Here is a 20,920-nt window from a genome sequence, read left to right as displayed (position 1 = left end):
CTCAACTGACAGACTCTTAAAGACGAACAATACCTGTTCCGCGAAAGCCTATTTGCCAAAGTATCAGAAACCATAGTTCAGTAAGCCACCTAAGAATATATTACAACCTCTCACGTATCATTGCCACAGCGAAAGCGAAGACAAGACGAGACTAACTGAAGTGAGCATATACGGCTTTATCATTCTCCCCAACCTCTATACGTGAATGGAACAGCAAGAAATCTTAGTAAGTGGCACAATGGGGAGTCCCCTCGACTTTGAATTTCGCGGTGATTTGCACAGTCCAAGTCATTATTTCACGTGTCAGCTATTGCGCTACGCTGTGGATAACAAAGATTGTTGCTAGCTAGACGAATTTCAGCTTCCTCGTTGTGAGCCTCAGTTACACACCACGCCACCTCACAGCGAATCATGTGCTAGAATGGATCAAAACAAGAAAAGAAATCTAGTAAAGATGGAGTTTAAAATGCACATCTTAAGAGATGGGAGCGCTCCTTGATCTTCTGTACTGTGAAACAAGTTTCTCATACTGCAAGCTCCTTGTTTTCCACATGTTCGTACCAAACTGAGATAAAATGGCCAGTAAACAAGAGCTTTAAAATTCACACCTTACGAGATATGATCACTTGTTCACTATCGTAAAATACATCTCATGTACTGAACAAGTGCTCATACAGTAGCTCTTAAGTTATACATTTTGGAGCCAGTGTTCACTAGACAATTTTTTATTGTTCTGACCATACTATCTCCTCTCAAATTACGCAAAGCAGAGAACTTGCAGTAGAAGAGATTTGTTTCACATTATCTAAAATCAAGAAGCGCTCCCAGCTTTTAAGGTATTCATTTTAGAACCCAATTTTACTAGACTTTTTTTTTTGTTTTTGTCCATTCTATCACCACTGAAAATTTGTCGGTGGAGTTCTGGTTCACCCTACTTGTCCTATGGGACATCCCCATACGTAATTAATATGCACACATAAATGGCGAAATGGATTTTCTGTTGTTACTATGCTTAAAGTTCCCTAACTAGTTTCATCATGTTTTCTCGTGCAGCACAGCATGAGTAGGGCAGAAGATAATTACAACATATTTAATGATCTACTGAGACGTCAAGGTTAACTGCTCACTCCACATTTTATTATTGAAATAAAGGCAAGCTCAATATTTTGGGCACTCATAGACTAAAGACATTCGAGTGCATAGCTGAAATAGTAAACAGATAAGGAGCAACAAATTCCTATTCACAGCATACAGCAACTCCTCGTGCATAAGTATTACCAGAAATCAACAGGGGCCTCCGCTACTACTTGTTGGAGGAAGAAAAGAAAGACACTAAACTAGCGACCAGGTTCGTTCGCCGCATGGAGATGCTGAATGCGAGACACTTTGACCTCCGGAAAGTACTGAGACAATTTGTACTCTCCCATTCATCATCACGTTGGTCAGGCATCTACAGCGGTTGCATACAAACACGGTCTTATTTTATGTGGCCGATTACTTAAGACCGACTCTGTTAAAGATCTATGAAACCTCGGTCTGCTCTGTGGTATAACAACACATTTTGAAATCATCCCCACAGCTTCCTGGTCCAAAAGATATCATGAATTTTATATGAATGTGTCCTCTGAATTTCGCTCGTTTTCTGTTAAAAGAACAAATGTTGGCGCCACGGCACTGACTTCTCTTTTTCTTGGTAGCATTCCTCCTGATTGGATGGACTGTAATGGATGTGTCATTTGATTATATAATTAAAATTAAACTAAACCCCGCCCAAAGAGGCCATAAAAGCCCAACGCAACCGAGCGGCCGCCGTGTCATCCATAGCGCACAGGCATCACTGGATGCAGATATGGAGGGTCGTGTGGTCCGCGTGCCATACATCAGTTTACGAGATTGGTTTGATTATGTAATAATTGCCCTAAATTACAGTTTTATGAGTAATGACTTTAACCATTTATAATTTGATCCATTCCTTGGCCGAATGTGATGTTTAAATGCAATTTCAGGACATTACTCAGAATAGTTGTACTACGTCAGTCATCTTAGTACAATGGAGCAATTGATAGCCCACCATCGTCACAGTTTGAAATGCATATTGCACAGTGAATGCTTCAACCTATCTTCATTCAGGAGTTATGTCATGAATTTCAGTTCCTTTCTTTAAATCATCATTTTATTAGAAAATCAATATTGATGCAAAATTTCTAATTATCTTTTCACTCACAAATCATCTCGTTAAAGATGGGCCAACAATAGAGGCTTCGCCGACTTTGATGGCTACCACCATCAATATAATCACACTTTCTCTCTTTTGCTGTCTCATTCTTTACAACCAGCATTTAAAAGTTAATGTACAGAGGAAGGGCGATTACAACCAGCGACCATGACAGGACATATAATTATGTAACATTGCCTGTTTTCTATGTAGCGTGTTCAATGAAGTACAAGAGACCACTCATTAAAAAGTACAAAGAATGGAAAAAATATTTCAACAAAGAGAAAACAGATCACAATTACAAAGAAAGGAATTTGAAAGAATAATACGAGGGTTATTCCAAAAGTAAGGTCCGATTGATTGCCAAATTGAAACCACAGTGAACATCAGAAATGTTTTACTTGTAACAATTAGCTACACCTTTCAGCTACTTCTCTACGTAGTCGCCGTTCTGACTTAGACTTTTGTCATAGCGTTGTACCAACTTTTCAATAGCCTCATCATAGAAGGCAGCCGCCAGTGCTTTCCGCCAATTCTCCACGCTGGCCTACACCTCGTTGTCTGTGTCAAAATGTTGTCTTCAAAGACAGCGGTTCATGTGACCAGAGATGAAACTCAGGGGGAGACAATTGCGGACTGTATTGTGGGTAATCTAACATTTCCATTTGAAAACGATGCAGGAGCATCTTCATTGCCCCTGCAGAATGCGGCTGAGAATTGTCGTGAAGACGAAACAGCACGACAGTTATGTAATGTTGGCTGCATAGCTTCAGGCGAAATTTCTCACCAGGCCCTCGTACTTGGCGGCAGACACTATTTTCTAGACATCTTTACGCACTCACTGCGAGCTCAGAAATGAGAAGAGCGACGTGATGCTAACTGGGGTTATACTAGAGACACTACCCAACACATCTGTGCAAAGCTTTATCGGATTTTCATAGTCGTTTCCATTTCGCGACCGATCGGACCTTACTTTTGGAATAACCCTCGTAATAATAATTAGTAGGAACCATTATTGGAGACATCACTGTTTGAGGTAAGGGCGACATGTTTGGATCAACTATAAATTATCATGGTGTGTACAATAAGTAACGTTAAAATCTTTCTCCATTCTCAGATATAACAAAAATTTTATTTGTTAAATTCTGTTACCATGAATAAGTAATGAATAAGTAGAATTCGATAACTGTCAGCCACAAGATGGCTGTCTTTATAACGTTTTATATGTAATGCCAAATGCTGTACTACATTGTTGTACATTTACTCCTGCAGATAAACCTCAAAGCTAAATATTATTACCTAAAAGTCATGGAGTAGCGATATGCACATATACAGATGTCGGGTCTGGAACCGCGCGACCGCAGGTTCGAATCCTGCTTCGGGCATGGATGTGTGTGGTGTCCTTAAGTTAGTTAGGTTTAAGTAGTTCTAAGTTCTAGGGGACTGATGATGACCTCAGAAGTTAAGTCCCATAGTGCTCAGAGCCATTTGAACAGATGTCGGTAGTAGTACACAAGGTGCACTGGTTCAAATGGCTCTGAGCACTATGGGACTCAACTGCTGAGGTCATTAGTCCCCTAGAACTTAGAACTAGTTAAACCTAACTAACCTAAGGACATCACACACATCCATGCCCGAGGCAGGATTCGAACCTGCGACCGTAGCGGTCTTGCGGTTCCAGACTGCAGCGCCTTTAACCGCACGGCCACTTCGGCCGGCACACAAGGTGCACTGACGGAGCTATTCATGTGAAAAGTTTCCGACGTGATTATGATCGCACGACGGCAATTAACAGATTCTGAGCACGGAATGGTAACTGGAGTTTGGCGATGGGGCACTGCGTTTCGGAAATCGTTAGGGAATTCAATATTAGGAGATCCACAGTGTCAAGAGTGTGCTGATAATACCAAATTTCAGGCATCTCTTCTTACCACCGGCAACGCAGTGGCCCACAGCCTTCACTTAACGACCGAGAGCAGCGGTGTTCGCGAGAGTTGTCAGTGCTAACAGACAAGCAACAATGCGTGAACGCACAAATCAATGTGGAACGTATCCGTTAGGACAGTCCGGCGAAATCTGGCGTTAATGGGCTACGGCAACAGACGACCGACGTGAAATCCTTTGTTAACAGCACGACATCCGCTGCAACGCCTCTACTGGGCTCGTGACCACATCGGCTGGATCCTAGACGACTGGAAAATCGTGGCCTTGTCACACGAGTCCCAATTTCAGTTGGTAAGAGCTGATGGTAGGGTTAGAGTGTGGCGTAGAACACACCAAACCATGCACCCAAGTTGTCAACAAGGCACTGTGCAGTCTGGAGGTGTCTCCTTAATGGTGTGGAAGGTATTTAAAAGGAATGGACTGAAGGTACTGAACCGCTTCAATTCCAAGAAACTGAGGAATTTGCCTCATTCAAACTAGATCTAGAAAAAAGGAGAGAGGCCGCGACACCATTAACACCTGCAACAGAAAGTATTCGGAGGGGGGGGGGGGGTCTAATAGTAAGCGGATATTAGGGAGAGTTCGCAGTCTAATGCCTCACCTTCTTTAATACATTGGGCTCTTTGTCCATCAATGAGCAGGAATCTGTCGACAAGCACTTACTTTCGCTGAGGAAATTCTTCTCTTATACTGCAGATGGAGACCGGCATATTAAGATGTGGACTGGGCAGTCTATAGGCACCCTGTCGAACTCCTGACGAATTCTAAGAAAGATAGAGTTCATGAATAACCACATAAGTGGGGACGCAGTGGCCATAGATTTACCAGTCACAAGCCACTGAACAACCTTCTCAGAATTTGGGTACGAAATTATGAAGTTATACTAGTCTGCTACAGAACAAAATATGCTTTCAATCTTTCTTTATGTGAATCCTAGAACGTTATGTATTTCACGACTACCCATACACAGAATGAGATTTTCACTCTGCAGCGGAGTGTGCGCTGATACCCATACACAGGTGACAAGCTGATTCAAATGTTCATAAACAGAATGCTGACAGAACATGAGAGATCCCTGCTCTATACCGACAAGAGTGATCTGCAGGCATTCGAATTAATTCTGACAGATCTCAATAAGTTCATGCAGCTAATCAAATAATTTTACCCATAAATACAGAAGTACGAGTACTTAAAAGAGCTTCAGATGTTCTACATTCTTGAACAGTACATGCAGATATGAAAACGTGTGCAATGGATAGGCATCCGTGCACCAACTTATAGATGAATAACACCAAAAATGATAAAACAGGTGAAAGTAACAGGGGCAGCAAGTCCCAAAATCATATGACTAATTTGTGAGATCAGAGACCCAGACATTATAATGGGAGATCCCGTCCCGGAAATGCTAAGCAAGGTCAGCCGGGGAGTGCGAAAATGGAACAATTGGAATAGTCAAAAATCGACATGCAGGTCTAGACCTAAAGATTGACCAGGAAACGAATGGAGACAGGGACCAAGCCTACAGTCTGTGCTAAAATGTGACGAGGTCAGAGTCGAACTGTTGGCCGAGATGGACAATATTTAACAAGCAATGTGTCTCGTCATGGGTATTAAAATTGACAATGAGTTCTTGTTTATGTTTAGCTGGAGGATTTTGTGGGAGTTTCCGTTTAATACATGTAATTCCAATAGTTTTCACATGTCTGTACTTTAGGGAGTCGATTATGCTGTTAGCTGAGCATTCCTGCAGTGAGCAGTGAGGCATAAAAAAACCTTTAAAACGAAATTAGTCAGCAGTAAAGCAATGCATAGGATGTCAGATGTACCTGGCTGATTCTTTTGTGAACTTGAGTATCTGTATTCCCACATTTTCCTGTCTGACAGTCGTCTGGCGTAGTAATCCCATACTCCGTGAGTGCAATGGGTGTTTTAAAAATGCTTTACATAGTGAAGCACAGCTACAATCAGCAAGATCTGTCGGCGAATCCTGATAAAACATGTTGTTGTCTTTCTTTCAGGAGAATCAAGGGAGCAAAGTGTAAGGTAAAAAACGTGGTGTATCGTTCTCTAACAGTGTCTTCCCCTCATTTTTTTGCCTTTTCCATATGTTGTGTGAAACAAGTTTTTTGTTGTGAGATGGCAAAAAACTTTCTTTGACGAAAACATTAGCTTCTGCCACTTGAATTAGAAGTGTTTCGTCAGTAGAGCACCAAGCGATCTAGACCATATTTATTTTAGGAATTTTGTTTTCCTCTGTGTCGCTTTTGTAAGTTCGCCGGCCTCTATTGCGAGAATTTGCTGTCCAATTTGGATTACGCACCCAATCTGCCACTAGCTCAATCAATAGCTCACGTATCTCCCAGATCATCACATGGACAGAATGTGATAGTGCATCAGAACACTGTCGAACACATAAATTTTTGGGGTAACGATATTTGTTTCAAGATGATTAAGGAAAATCTCTGCGTCAGGTTTTGCACTTTCGGTTCGCAAACCGTGTATCGCTTTGCTTTGATTTGTGATGAAATAAAATGCCGATAGACACCAAGTTACGTCCTTTTCTTATTAAATTTTTCGCTGTTGCACGTCCACAATCACTCTAATGTTCACTCGTGGGGAAGATTTCACGTCAGAATTCTCGTGTCCTGTTGTGATGTTCTGAACAGTTCCAGACCTACTAATTAAACCTCACGACTGTTACAGAAGCAAATGGGTTGCGGAGCAGGCGCGAGAAGAGCATTTCCCAGCAGCCAGAGAGAAAGACTTCCCCTCCTTGGAATGACACAGATCAGCAACAGCTACACTTGTTAGGCCACAAAGGAATCTCTTGCTCAAGCCTGTTGTCCCTGCCAGCGCAATAAAGCTGTCGACAAACTCCGGCCGTCAACGAATATCAAGACATTGAGGCAGCATTACCTTCAAAGAAACGTAGTTTTATGCAGCAAAACGATGTAACAGAGCTGTGTCTCACATGGATAAAATGTTTGTTTCAGCATGTTAGGTCCACGTAAAGACAATCCATTTTTGTGAAGAGAAATTTTATGTACAAACATAATTAATTTATGTTTTTCAAGACTTGGAAACCACAAGATCTGTAAATAATTTTTCACAAACGTTTATTTTGCAATATTAACACCTTCCGGATTCAGTCGTTGAGTTATGCAATGTATGCTCACATCTACTGCTCACTAGGTCGTAGCAGGTAGATAAGAACTATATCTGGACCACTGATACAACACTAAATCTTATTTTTGAAATTACTTAATTCTTTTTGTGTCAGCTGATAGTCTCTAAGGGCCCTTGAATGTGACAACACATCCTTCTGACGCAAATTTACAACAGATAAGTCTTTGACTCTCATGCATTTTTCTTTAAAAAAATGAGGATGTTGTAATAAACATATAAGATAAGTTCGAGATTGGTGGGCGCTGGTCACACAAGATGGATATTACACACAGATTTTGAATAATTTAACGCAAATATTTTATTAATGATGTCAATTAAAACTGTGCTCCTAGTAGCAAGCCTACATTGTGAACGAAGGCTAAAAGATAACTTCATGATGATACAATTTATATTATAGGGAACTGGGACTTCTGGTATTATGTTTTGGTGTTGCTAACACATTTTATCTCTATAAAACCATGATATACCATATTTATCCTCATACCATAGTCTTCTTCGTAATCTTCTGCTGGCTAAAGTTGCTTCTGTCTGTTTCCTCATTCCGTGAATGTACTGAACCAACTTTTGTCCCATCCCTTGGACGGTCATTTCTCTTGCGGTCGTCCTTGTTTACAAATTTTAGCTGGTCTTGAAGAGTCCATCCTTTCCACATGATCCTTCTAAGTTTTTTCTTGTCTTCAGCCATTTATTTATATTTTCTATTGCACGTTGTTCCCTTATCAACTCATTTGTTCTTTAGTCCCACGTGGTTACTCTGGGGATCTGTCGTAGTAGCTTCATTTCCACTGCTGTTAACTTTTGTTTCATCTTTTTCGTTTCTGCTCTAGTTTCTGTTGCACATATCACTACAGGACACACCGCTGTTTTATATATGTTTATTAATCATTAAAGCTGATTACTTGTTCAACTGACACACCCTGACATACCATTTACTTTTAATTTACATCGATCTGGTGTTTTTGACATTACCATGCTCTTAGTTTTTTGAATGAGATTTCCATGTTTTATTGCTTAGCTGTTTTATTAAACTGATGACGTAACCTTTGTAAATTATTTCAATATTTGCCATTAGTACAGAATCATCAGCATAACATTTAATATTTACCATTTATTTCCCATTTTATAGGCCAGTCTCTTTCCTGTATCATCAATGATGTGGTCCACTATTAACTTTAACAGGAGTGTGGTTAATGAGACACCTTGTCCATTTCCTTTACCTAGTATAATTTGATCTGTGAATCTTTAGTGTGTTTTGATTTTCTTGTTATTATCTGTATATATATCTTCTACGATTTTCACTAAACCCATTAGTACTCTCTGTATCTCTTTTTCTAATCCTGTCAGAGGCTTTTGACCAGTCAGCGATGCACAGGCAGACTTGGTTATTAAATTCTACGGATTTCTCCACAATCTCTCTTAAATTATGAGCGAATGACTTTCATGGTACTAGAGGGAGCTGTAGAGGGCAAAAACTGTAGTGGGAGACAGAGATTGGAATACATCCAGCAAATAATTGACACCTTGCTTCCAGGGTGATGGAAAGATGTTAGAGGTCAGAGATTATTCAAAAGTTTTCTTCATTTTGGGCAGCAGTGCATCGATGAGGACATCATCATTTGCGCTGTAACATTTATATGTGCTACAGCTACCGAACAAATGTGTGCTGTTGACTTCCCGATCGTATTAAAGGTTATGGGCCGCAGAAAAATGTCAGTTTGTACCAACCACTGATTCTTTAAGAGAATCCGTGGTTTTCGCCCCTGTGCGTAATACTCCCGTTACTTGATATTGTGACGTCATAATCACAATAAAGTGCTAATTCGAAAGCAAAGTCATCACTGAAATACACCACTTAGCACTGAAAGTGTATTTGTTACGAACACCAAAATACAGATAGAAGAGTACTGAACTCCTGGACGCAGTGTGCTGATAATTGTACAAACAGAATATTCAAGAATGTGCAAACAATACAAACATAAGAAATTTTGAGACACTTCCAGAAATGATAAATACTGAATAACAGATAACTGATTTTGGCGGCGTTTTGGAGCTAGCAGCATATCATGCAGTGATACCAACCTACACGTGGCAACGTTGTTGATAATACATACACATCAGTCCGTTATATTAAGAAATTGGTCGTTGGAGTAGAAGGTTTTGGATTAGACACGTTTGGTGACGTTTTGCAGTATTTTAGTTTACACCGTAATATTTTAATTATCTTAAAAGAATATTGTGGTTCACACAATCAGTTGTCTTTAACCGCTCACAGTAGATACCAGTGGCCTGTTATTTAATGTCTAATGAACTAAATACATTCTCACTGTGTGTGTAAATAGCATTCTCAATATCGGAACAATTTAAAAATTCAGACTGTGACTTTGACAATATATTATTTGTAGTCAGTTGGTTAAGACGCCGATTGTATATTACCTCTTTCAAAATGTTCGTGAATGCTGGCGAAAGTGAAATAGGACAAGGAGTCAGGATATGACTGCTGTTAGTCGTATAAATGCAAACCACATGGTTCCAAGAAAGAATAAAGGGTGCTTCGACGTAGCAAGCAGACGAATGAGGATACTGTTGCAAATTCAGTCTAATGTTGAGTATTGAGATACGTAATAAGTAGCTTTACGCAGACGACTACGCAGCATGTCGGGTATTACAAAATGGGTCTAATATACCAAGTTTTTACAATATTCCTAAAATAATCTTACTAATGCTGTTAACTGAAGTATAATGGAATGACAGAGAAATTGAATGCCATGAATGCTAACGGATAAATGAAGTATATCTCGATTTCATTATCAAGATGGTAATGTAATTCTGAACTTATCACACAGGTAAGCTAAAGCTCACTCTAATTTGAACACTCGCACTCCACGAGAATTTCTTCCGGCTGTTACTCGATAAACAAACGCGTCTACATGAATACATTATGTCACGCTTAAAAAGCATTGCTTAATGTAGAGCATGCTGCGATTTGGTCCTAGAAGTGTGATGCAGGCTGGTGAAAACAGCCACTACTTCACATTACGGAAGTCGGCCCCAGATAGGTCGGAGTTAAACAGAATACAGCGCCAGAGTTTCCCTTTTGGCTGACGATGGTTTCACAAAACCGACATTCCGTGGCCACATGTCCGACTGGCTCAGTCTCTGACCCAAGTAAGATATGTCACGTGCGCCTCGTTCAGTGGAGCCACAAGTGGCCAGTACTTGGTAGCGCTTCTAAAAGAGCGTAACTCTTAGGAAAACAGTGGTGTGACAAGCTGTTCACTTCTGAAACGAATCCATGCAAATAACTGAAACGTTTCAACGTCTCTATAAAGGTATTATCAATGTCCGTGTTTCAGCAATTAGCTACTCCAGTTGGGAAGTTCACAGAAGGGATTAAATTAAATGATGTTACTGGCTGCAAAAAATTCTTAGTAGAGGAATGTGTAAGAAAATTTATATTAAAATCACCAGCAACAACTATTTCTTTGTTGTATTTTCTATTACTGGCCAAAAATGTATCAAGATGATTCATAAACAGAACAAAATTATCTACAGGTGCTCGGTATATATTTACCATTACAAAGGATTTGTTATGATGAATGTGGAAACACATACTTTCTCCATTTTTGCTCTACGGAAGTGAGATGCTAAACTAAATCCTGTAACTCATGAAACAACTATACTTGTACCAGCGCACACGTGGTGATCAGAGAGGCAGATTATGTCAACTGCGTCTGATGAGTCTAATTCGTCAACTTTTCAGTCCTCGAATATTTTGATCCAATAAATATACCTGATTGACATTTTCACTCTGCAGCGGAGTGTGCGCTGATATGAAACTTCCTGGTAGATTAAAACTGTGTGCCGGACCGAGACTCGAACTCGGGACCTTTTCCTTTCGCGGGCAAGTGCTCTACCATCTGAGCTACCCAAGCACGACTCACGTGCCGTCCTCACGGCTTTACTTCTGCCAGTATCTCGTCTCCTACCTTCCAAACTTTACAGAAGCTCTCCTGCGAACCCTGCAGAACTAGCACTCCTGAAAGGAAGGATATTGCGGAGACATGGCTTAGTGTGCGCTGATATGAAACTTCCTGGCAGATTGAAACCGTGTGCCGGACCGAGACGAGATATTGGCAGAAGTAAAGCTGTGAGGACGGGGCGTGAGTCGTGCTTGGGTAGCTCAGTTCTGTAAAGTTTGGAAGGTAGGAGACGAGATACTGGCAGAAGTAAAGCTGTGAGGACGGGGTGTGAGTCGTGCTTGGGTAGCTCAGTTGGTAGAGCACTTGCCCGTGGAAGGCAAAGGTCCAGACATCGAGTCTCGGTCCGGCACACAGTTTTAATCTGCCAGGAAGTTTAATATACCTGATATTTCACACTAACCTCTCTTGAAACTGTTTTCTTGTGCCCTACCTATCCAAAAAAATAGTGATGCTCTCACATCTGTAACCACTAGAATTTCACGACTCACGACATGGCCCCAGCCCCCTTCCCCAGGAACCGCGCCAATATGTGACTCGGCAGCCGATGCAACTCCAAATTAACTAGCCTGGCAGCAAAGTTCAACAAGGTCAGTAACGGGGTCTCAAAAATGTACAAACTCAACGCTGTTATGTCCCGGTGCTGATGCAATGTTTACCAGGTCACGCTCTGTACTGTACCCAGGAGCTCTGCTAGTACTAGTCCCCATTCCACTCAATATAACCACGATGCTTTCCTTGATGAAGTCTTTCAAAGTGATCCTAAATCATATGGCACTTGACCCAGACCTGCACTAGGTTTTAAAAAAAAATCATGATCTGGTATTTTGATCCTATTTCATCCTGAAAAATTTGACTTACACCTCTAGCAGGAGACCTACCCGAAAACAAAATTTTCTTTCACCGTACTGGCTTCCCTATATTCTTATTTTTCGGTTTATTGATGAATGTTTCTTGTGTCCTTTCTGCAACAATTATTGCCTAACTGCCGTCAGTTTCTAACAGAACAAACTTAATTTTAGCATTCATCACATAGCTGTCAGATAAATTTTCATGTCTCTTCCTTCTGTTACCTGAAGTGGAATGAGGACACAAAACAAATGGTAGGAAAAGCAGATTCCAGGTTGATATTCACTAGAAGAATCTTACGAAAATATTATTCATGCACGAAAGAAGTGGCTTAGAAAAACACTTGTTCGACCGATTGGTGAGGATTGTTATCAATTTGGGACCCTTACCAGTTTTGATTAATGGAAGAGATAGAGACGATCCAACAAAGAACAGCATCTTTCGTCACGGGATCGTTTATTAGATGGAAGAGCATTACGGAGCTAGTCAACGAACTCTAGTGGCAGACGCTACAAGAGAAATGATATGCATGACGGAGAGGTTTACTATTGAAATTCTGGAAGAGGATGTTCAGCGAGGAGTCGGGAAAGATATTAATTCCTTCTACATACAAGTACATCTCGCCAGATGACCACAATGTCAATTTCCGAGATAATAACGAGGTTTATTGACAGTCATTCTTGCCATGCGCCGTTCGCGAATGGAACAGGGAAGAGGGGAACAAAAGTAGTCTCTACTGCACACCGTAAGGTAACTTCCATAGTATAATTTGGATTTAGTTGTAGGACTAATATTTTATCACGAAAGTAAATCATCAAGTAAATGTGTCGTGTGACTAGGGCCTCCCGTAGGACAAACCGTTCTCTGGGTGCAAGTTTTTCGATTTGACACCCTTTCGGTGACTTGCGCATCGATGGCGATGAAATGATAATGATTAGCATAACACAACATCCAGTCTCTGGGAGGACAATATCTCCGACGTAACCGGGAATCGAGCCCCGGTCCTCAGGATTAACATTCTGTCGCGCTGACCCCTCAGCTACCGGAGGCGGACAAGCATCAAGTGATAGGTGACCACATTACATGGCACTTCCGTGACAAAATAGTGGTTTCTATAATGACTTGCTAGAATCGAAACCGGTTAAATTCCATAAGTACGTCAAACGCAATATGGTCATTTGCGATTAAGAGAGTGCATTTTATATAGATCACGAACTCCAATTGGACAATGTCCAGATTTCATTTGTCGGCGATTGTTTTGTTTTGCTGTTTGCCTTTTATAGTAAAAACAACGAAGCTTTGTTCGTTTCCAGCTCGATTATAGATGTATGGTGTGTGGGTGCGTCAGAGAATCGTATTTATTGCTACTGAATGCCTTCTACAACGAGGGAATTAGGTTGGTCACTGGGGCATTTAGGGAAGCCTGATTCCGAGGCTCTGTGCTGTGGTTGGTGAGCCGCCGCTTCACATCAGGTGGCAACTCCTCGTGATACAACAGGCATGGAATATGTGTTCCTCTCTTTTCACATCTGATTACCACACTATTGCTCGCCTGCTTTCCTGAAAACTCTTCAACATCAATCGGCAAGGAACGAAACCATTGGCGATTATGTGCAAAAGACTTCCTTTTAGAGTAGACTGGTAGATATTGATGCTTTACACCAATATTGGAGTAAAAGGCCCTCTTGGTTTGTTAAGAGTTCCAGAATTATTTTAGAACTGACCATTTATTTTAAGACTGTTTTTATAATTTTGTGAATAAACACCATAATTTTGCTGAAATAGACTCAAACGCTCTAAAGAAGAGAATGGGCTACTCAGTAGTCTTCCTTGATTGTATATTCAGGATACTCCCCGATCAGTTTGCTGATGTTAGTGCTGTACTGCATGCGATGCTGAAGGCAATGGAGCTGATGAGGCATCATCAGAGTATAGAGTGGCCCATTCACTGTGTTTATCTTGATGGTTCCCTGCAGAGAAACTTAGGCAGTTCATATAGGGAAAACTACTCTTCCTTCAAATAAAAGGGAAGCAGATATAGTCATGGAGCCTGCCAGAGAATATTTCCCCGCAGGCTTCCATGTTGCTGTTTAGTAAAAAACCATACAACTGCGAGAGGGGAAGTGCAAAGGCCCGAGGGCCAGTAAGTTGCGGTCGGGGAAGCCAATTATCCAGCTGAGGCGTGCCCCATACTGGTCACTCCGGCGGGATGAAACAACTCTGACCCGCCTTTGAACAGGACACTCCCACATGGCTTCCTACTTCGTTGTCGGAAAAATCGAGTAGTCTCTCATACTTGTCGTATGCTGCTGATGATAAACCACGCCTTATTAAAAAAGCGTTTTATATTCGGGCCAGAGGACAGCGGCTGCTGTAACTAGGGTGCTGTCCTCTATTTTAGGTAGCGATTAGACGAGTGTTACGAAGCATTTAAAATTTTGAGCTTTGTTTGAGGTCAACGTAAGGACTTGGTTTGGAGGTTTTAGTGTGTTGCAGAGTGGTTAGCCCATCCTTTCCCGTCTAGTGATCAACTATCTACATACATCTGACATACACACATGTCTAAATTTGCATATAACAGCTTTAAGAAACTATTTTATTTTTAATTCAGTATACTTTTTTAACTTTCAACCCTTTTGACCATACTCGTACCATCATATTTTAGTTCAGGCACTTAATATCTCGTCGTTGCGCGCCGAAACAATACTGTCAGTTGTCTGCTGTCTGCTACTAGTCTGGCACGTATCACTGTAATGTACAGTGAAGACGTTGACGAGATATGTCGTGTCTGTGATTTAGATTTCATTTTGATCTGACGATAGGTATGGCCGAAAGGCGTCAACGAGAATAATAAGCACTCTGCTACCTAGACAAATTGTGTGTAAATACAAAGAATAATCGCCGATCTCTATGATGATCTTGTAAGCAATGTAGCGATCTATCAGGTAAGCAGCATTGGGTTAGGAGTAACTACACCCATGAAAAACAGCTCAAGTTTTTCGTACATACCTGGATAATAGTAGAAGCAGGTGAAAAAATAAATCCTATATTCCCCGATTTCCGAATATCGAAGATTCATACGAAATATCTTCGTATTGGTGTGACTGCCTTGTAATTTTTTTTGGCTGATACAATGCAGTAGATTGCAATGGGTGACGAATGTTCAACAGAAGAGGATGTTACATAGGGCGCCCACAGTGAACTCTTGTAGAGTCATTAATGTTGTCAATACGCGTGAAGCATTCTGACATGATTCTGATTCTGGACTGGTGGTAACTACAACAAAAACTGGTCCGTTAGACGGAATTTTCATTGTGTGTTTCAATGTCATTGTTATTCCTTGAAAAGTGAAGGCTTTATCACGTTTGTAATGCTTCCTGTTCTCTTGTTTACGCGTCCGGCCATCCGGATTTAGGTTTTCCGTGATTTCCCTTAATCACTCCAGGCAAATGCCGGGATGGTTCCTCTGAAAGGGCACGGCCGACTTCCTTCCCCATCCTTCCCTAATCCGATGAGACCGATGACCACGCTGTCTGGTCTCCTTCCCCAAACCAACCAACCATCTCTTGTTTAGCCGGCCGGTGTGGTCGAGCGGTTCTAGGCGCTTCAGTCTGGAACGGCAAGACCGCTACGGTCGCAGGTTCGAATCCTGCCTCGGGCATGGATGTGTGTGATGTCCTTAGGTTAGTTAGGTCTAAGTAGTTCTAAGTTCTAGGGGACTGATGACCTCAGATGTTAAGTCCTATAGTGCTCAGAGTCAGTCTCTTGTTTAGCGGCAATTCAACACATCTCCCATCATCAAACCTTCGCTGTATATTGTTCATATTCAGATATATCATTTTTTCGTGTTAATAGTTCGATGCCAGTTGCAAAAATCTTACGTCCATAACAATGGAATGTCCTGGCAACTCTCTTTAAAAAGTAGGTAAATTCAACATTAAGCTCATAAAAAAGCGAGTGGGTCTTATGCTGGGTAGTTATAGTTAAACTGACGGTGTTCCGAATGCTGCAGTGTGAGACGTATACATCGTAAGACGCTGAAACACCGCACGTACGTTCATTAATCGTGCGCTCGCGGAATAAAATGAAAAATTAATAATTCAACATGCTGCCACCGAGTGAAAATAAGGCGCTGTAAGCAGTCAGAATGCGGAGTGGGTGCAGGAAAAGGGGAGGAACGATCAAACACTTGATAACGATGGTTATGGCACTTTTATTAGGCTCTGGTCACAAGTTACAATATGTGTTCAATAAGGTCTCCCGACTCAGCAGCAAAATGTCACATCCGTAGCACGGCAAGGTTGACAGTTGCTCGCAGCGTATCTGGCGTGATCAGAGCGATATGTCGTCGTATGCCATTCTTCAGCTTAGGAAGAACTCGGATAAATCCCTGATAGGCACGACCTTTTACGTATCTTCACAACCAGAAGTCACATGGATTTAGGTTGGGGAATCTGGAAGGTCACACATCTTGAAACTGCTTAGAGGTGATACAGTCGTTGCCAAAGGTTTCTCGAAGCAAGCGACGTTTACATGAAAATAGAGGTGTGGACACAGTAGCGTTCTTGCAAAGCTAGAACCACTTATTGCACATAAGATGCTTATAACGTGCAGAAGTCGCTACACACCTAACAGATCCACACTGTGTCATATCTTCAAAGAAAAACAGACCGAGAATGGGAAAGCTTTCGAAACCACTGCAAAGTCACATAAGATGAGTGCAATGAAATTCCCTGCACAACATGTGCCGGAGTAGAACCCCACATGCGACAGGTCTGTGTATTTACGACGTCGTGCAGAGTAAAATGTGCCTCATACGTCCAAAGAATATTCTTTAGCCACATATCATCCATTTCCATGCGTGCTAAAAAACAAAGGGCGAAGTCACGGTACGTAATTTACCCCGGGGCTTCATTCTGGATTTTGAAGGATACCAGTACGAAATGCGTCGAAAAACTTTTGGAACTGTTATCCAGGAGAGAGACAATTCCCGTGACATAGCTCGGGCACTGGCTGCAGAGCTGAAACATGTTCTCCGTGGTTGGCTATAGCTGTATCAATTTAGTTAACGGCTGCCATGGGAATGGGCCGCCTCCTTCTCCTTACTGGTCACCTTATTCACCTGTTTCTTCAAATTTCTTGGTGAAATTATTTAGCCCATTTATCCACATGGGGCCTCTTCACAGCTGTTTCTGTCGGCAACATTCTCAGAATGCAATACTGCTATTGCTGCCGCTCTGATATAGCAACTTTCCCTACAGTGCACCGTATTTCTTCTTACGAAAAACTATAATCTTCTTAACCCTTTACACCAGCAGCCGCTTCACAAATGAAATCAGCACGCGTCACCAATTGACAAACAGCACGCTGACTTCAGAACAGGGAACACTTCACGTCCTGAATGCTTACAGCGCTGTATTTTCACCTGGTGGCAGAAAGCGGAACTATAATTTTTCCTGCATACTCTGGGAATGCACCGTTCAATGAATGATGATTCAGCGTTCTGTGATGTATACAGTTAGCACCGCAGCACTCGAAACACAGTCAGTTTCAATTACCTTTTAGTATTCGATTGTGCATCAATTTCACACGCTCTTGATTGTGATTCAGGCGGAATTTGGCTGAGAAATAACGGTTATCGGATGATTTTAGACGTATAAATAAAAATAATACTTGAATTTGAACTATAGGGACGAAATATGGACACTTCTTCAGTTTCAATAGTTTATTTAAGATTGCGCTTGTGATTTTCGCAAAACGTATAATGGAGCACAACGAGGAAATTTGTTGGCGGGACGTAATTTCTAGTTAATTATGGCCGCATGTTTATCATTTACAAATGAGTGTATATACTATAAATCATTTGGGTTTATAACGGAAATAAGAATGTACTTTGTCCGCAAAAGGGCTATGTTCAGTCGTACCTGGCTGTAAAATATGAATACTGTAGGGTTATAGCGTTAGTGATTCATTTAGCACGGCCAACGGCGACCTGATGGCGATCCTTTGTTTTGACTCTGTATGCACGAAGTGTGCTCAATTTGGGGGTGAACAGTGTTTGCAACATTCATTCTAGGGTGCAACCAACGTATTCCTACTGTACAGCTCCACTCATTTGGAAGTGGTCGAATTCCAGACGCCGGAGAAAGTGGATGGGTATACTCGTATAGACGGATTGCTTCACATGTTGAGCACAATGTATCATCTATGGTGTGTCTCTGGTTTCAGCAATGATCAGTGGAACGTTTCCATGCCAGTAGACCAGACTCTGGTCGTCCACTTAGTACAGCCGCATGTCAAGACCGGCACTTGTGCGAATAGCTGTGTCCGACCGTACACCATGCAGCAACAAAGTCTGGACACTTGTTGCACCTACTGGACCGTCGGAGACGAGTGGAAACCATATACTTATAGCATGATCAAAATCACCAGTGGCTCTGTTCGGGCTACTGCTACCACGACATCGTCAAGCATTTAATATTTTTTTCGTAATGTGGGGCCACAGTCATAATATATTTCTTTAACGTCAATACCGCTATTAGACTGTTTTTTATTTGCAGTGTTACATTTACACGATCATGATTTCGGCTTCAAAGTGCCATTATCAAGTTTTTTAACGTTATACAGTGTCTAAGATGACATACTGTCGTATTTAAAATACACAATGTGTCTAAGACTGTTATCGAGACAGAGTTGATTGCATGATGGAAGGCGCTTCGCTGTTTTCAGCGACGAGAATGGTTTCTGTCTGTATGCTAGTGGTGGATGTACACGTGTATGGCGTAGACCTGGTGAGCTGACTAATCCAGAGTCCTTCGGCCATTGACACACAGGTCTCATACCAGGCTTCAGGATGTGGGGGGTCATATTTGGTGTTTCTGAAGGCCAAAGTAACCAGGGCCTGGCACATTGCGCAGGTGTTTATCTAATTGATACTGCCATTTCTTCGACAGGAAGGTGATATGCTTTTTAGTAGGACTGTGAACTTCCACGCTGCATGCTGTTGCGATGCAATGTGCCTTTCGCTGTGTACAACAGCAGATCACCAGGTTCTTGTCAACCAAATACGTTTGGGGCGAGATGAAGCGGGGACTTATTCTCCAGTTGTTGCAAGAACTGTTGCCGAATTGCAACAAAGGCGCAAGATGACTGGAACAATCTATCGCAGAATGACTCAACACCTTCATGATCGTTTGCACTACACGCTGGTTTTGACTGACAAGATGGATCTTACGGTTAAACGATTACCTCCAAATAATTACCAATTTGGATGATCGACAACGGACACATGTTTTTGGTGGATTTCTTTTAGAATTTTACATAAAATGAACGATAATACAAGGGAGAAATTAAAGATCATTTATATAGCCACCAGAACTGTTGACAACATTCTGCCAAGACTGAGGAACGTTCCTCATTGTACAACTGTCTGAGTCTTAAGGATTTATTTAAAAAAGTTGTTAAGCCAATTCTGATGCTCATTTTTGTCCAGAAACAAATTTCCTTGAAAATTGTTACGCATGGCGAAGAAAGGGTAAATCTGAGATAGTATGGAATAAGCAGGTTTCGGATAACCGCAATAGAAGCTCTTAAGTAATTTATTTTCTCAAGTTTCCGATGTGCAGCAGCAATAGAAACGATACAGGCTTTCATACCAATTGTCGTTTGACAATTTGACACTTCATAGTGGTCTGTCGTTAGCGTGCCTGCGTGAACTAGATCGCTGAGAGCACTCCGCCAATTCATCAGTAAACACTTCCGGGCTAAGTTGCCGTGGTCGATCTGTAGAACTTCTTCTCCCTGACTTTCGTTCTCAACTACGGAGAACATCTTGCGAGGTGAGTCGACTCACATGGTTCCAGCGGCCAATAGCGGCGCGCCGATAGCGTACTTAAGCGCCTGCCTCTCGCTCAGCTAGACCTTGGCCCCACCATTGACCGTCACCTCACCTGGATCCCTCATCTCCGCTCCATCCAATCCAAAGCCCACAACCGCCTCCGACTCCTCAAACTCCTCTCTGGCCAGACATGGGGGTTGCACCTCTCTACCATCCTCCACACCTACAAATCCTTAATCCGTCCCATCCTCTGTTATGCCAGTCCTGCTTGGATATCTGCCCCCCCCTCCCAAATTCTATAAGTCCCTCCAGATCCCTGAGCGTCATGCACTCCGCCTCGCCTTCCGTATATGCCTCCCATCCCCCACGTGGATCCTCTATGATCTCATTCCTTTCCCCCGTCTGCTCCTATTCCTCGAACATATTCGCATCCTCTACACCTCCCGCCGTCTTGAACTCCCTCACCCCCCGGTTGCTCCTCTCCTCTCCCATCCCCGCCCCCTGCCGTGTCTTCACCGTTGTGTCCCCCCTACCCTCCATCTCTACACCCTACATCTCCTTTCACAAGGTGGCTTCCGTCAACTTCCCCTCCCAGATGATGCCCTCTCTCCCTCCATTTATCCCTCCTATCAACTCTGATCCTCACTCCCCCTACTTTCCTCTGTCCTTTCCCTGGGCTCCCTCTTCCCCCCTTCCATCCTGTTTTCTCCCCACTAAACCTCTCCTACCTCCCTTCTCCCCCCCCCCCGAGTCCTTTTGTATTCCCCTCCTCTGCCTACCCCACTCCCTGTCGCGTCTGCCCAGCGCCCCCCACCCCTCTTATGGGTCCTCATCCTCCATCAGCTCCTTTCCCGGCTCCCCCCCCCCCCCTTTTTTATTTTCCCTTCATCTGTCCAGTTTCCTCCCACCTGC

This window comes from Schistocerca piceifrons, chromosome 1, assembly GCF_021461385.2.
Source record: "Schistocerca piceifrons isolate TAMUIC-IGC-003096 chromosome 1, iqSchPice1.1, whole genome shotgun sequence".
NCBI classification, from domain to species: Eukaryota; Metazoa; Arthropoda; class Insecta; order Orthoptera; family Acrididae; genus Schistocerca; species Schistocerca piceifrons.
The sequence above is the reverse complement of the archived record's forward strand: the minus strand, read 5'-3'. Positions refer to the sequence as shown.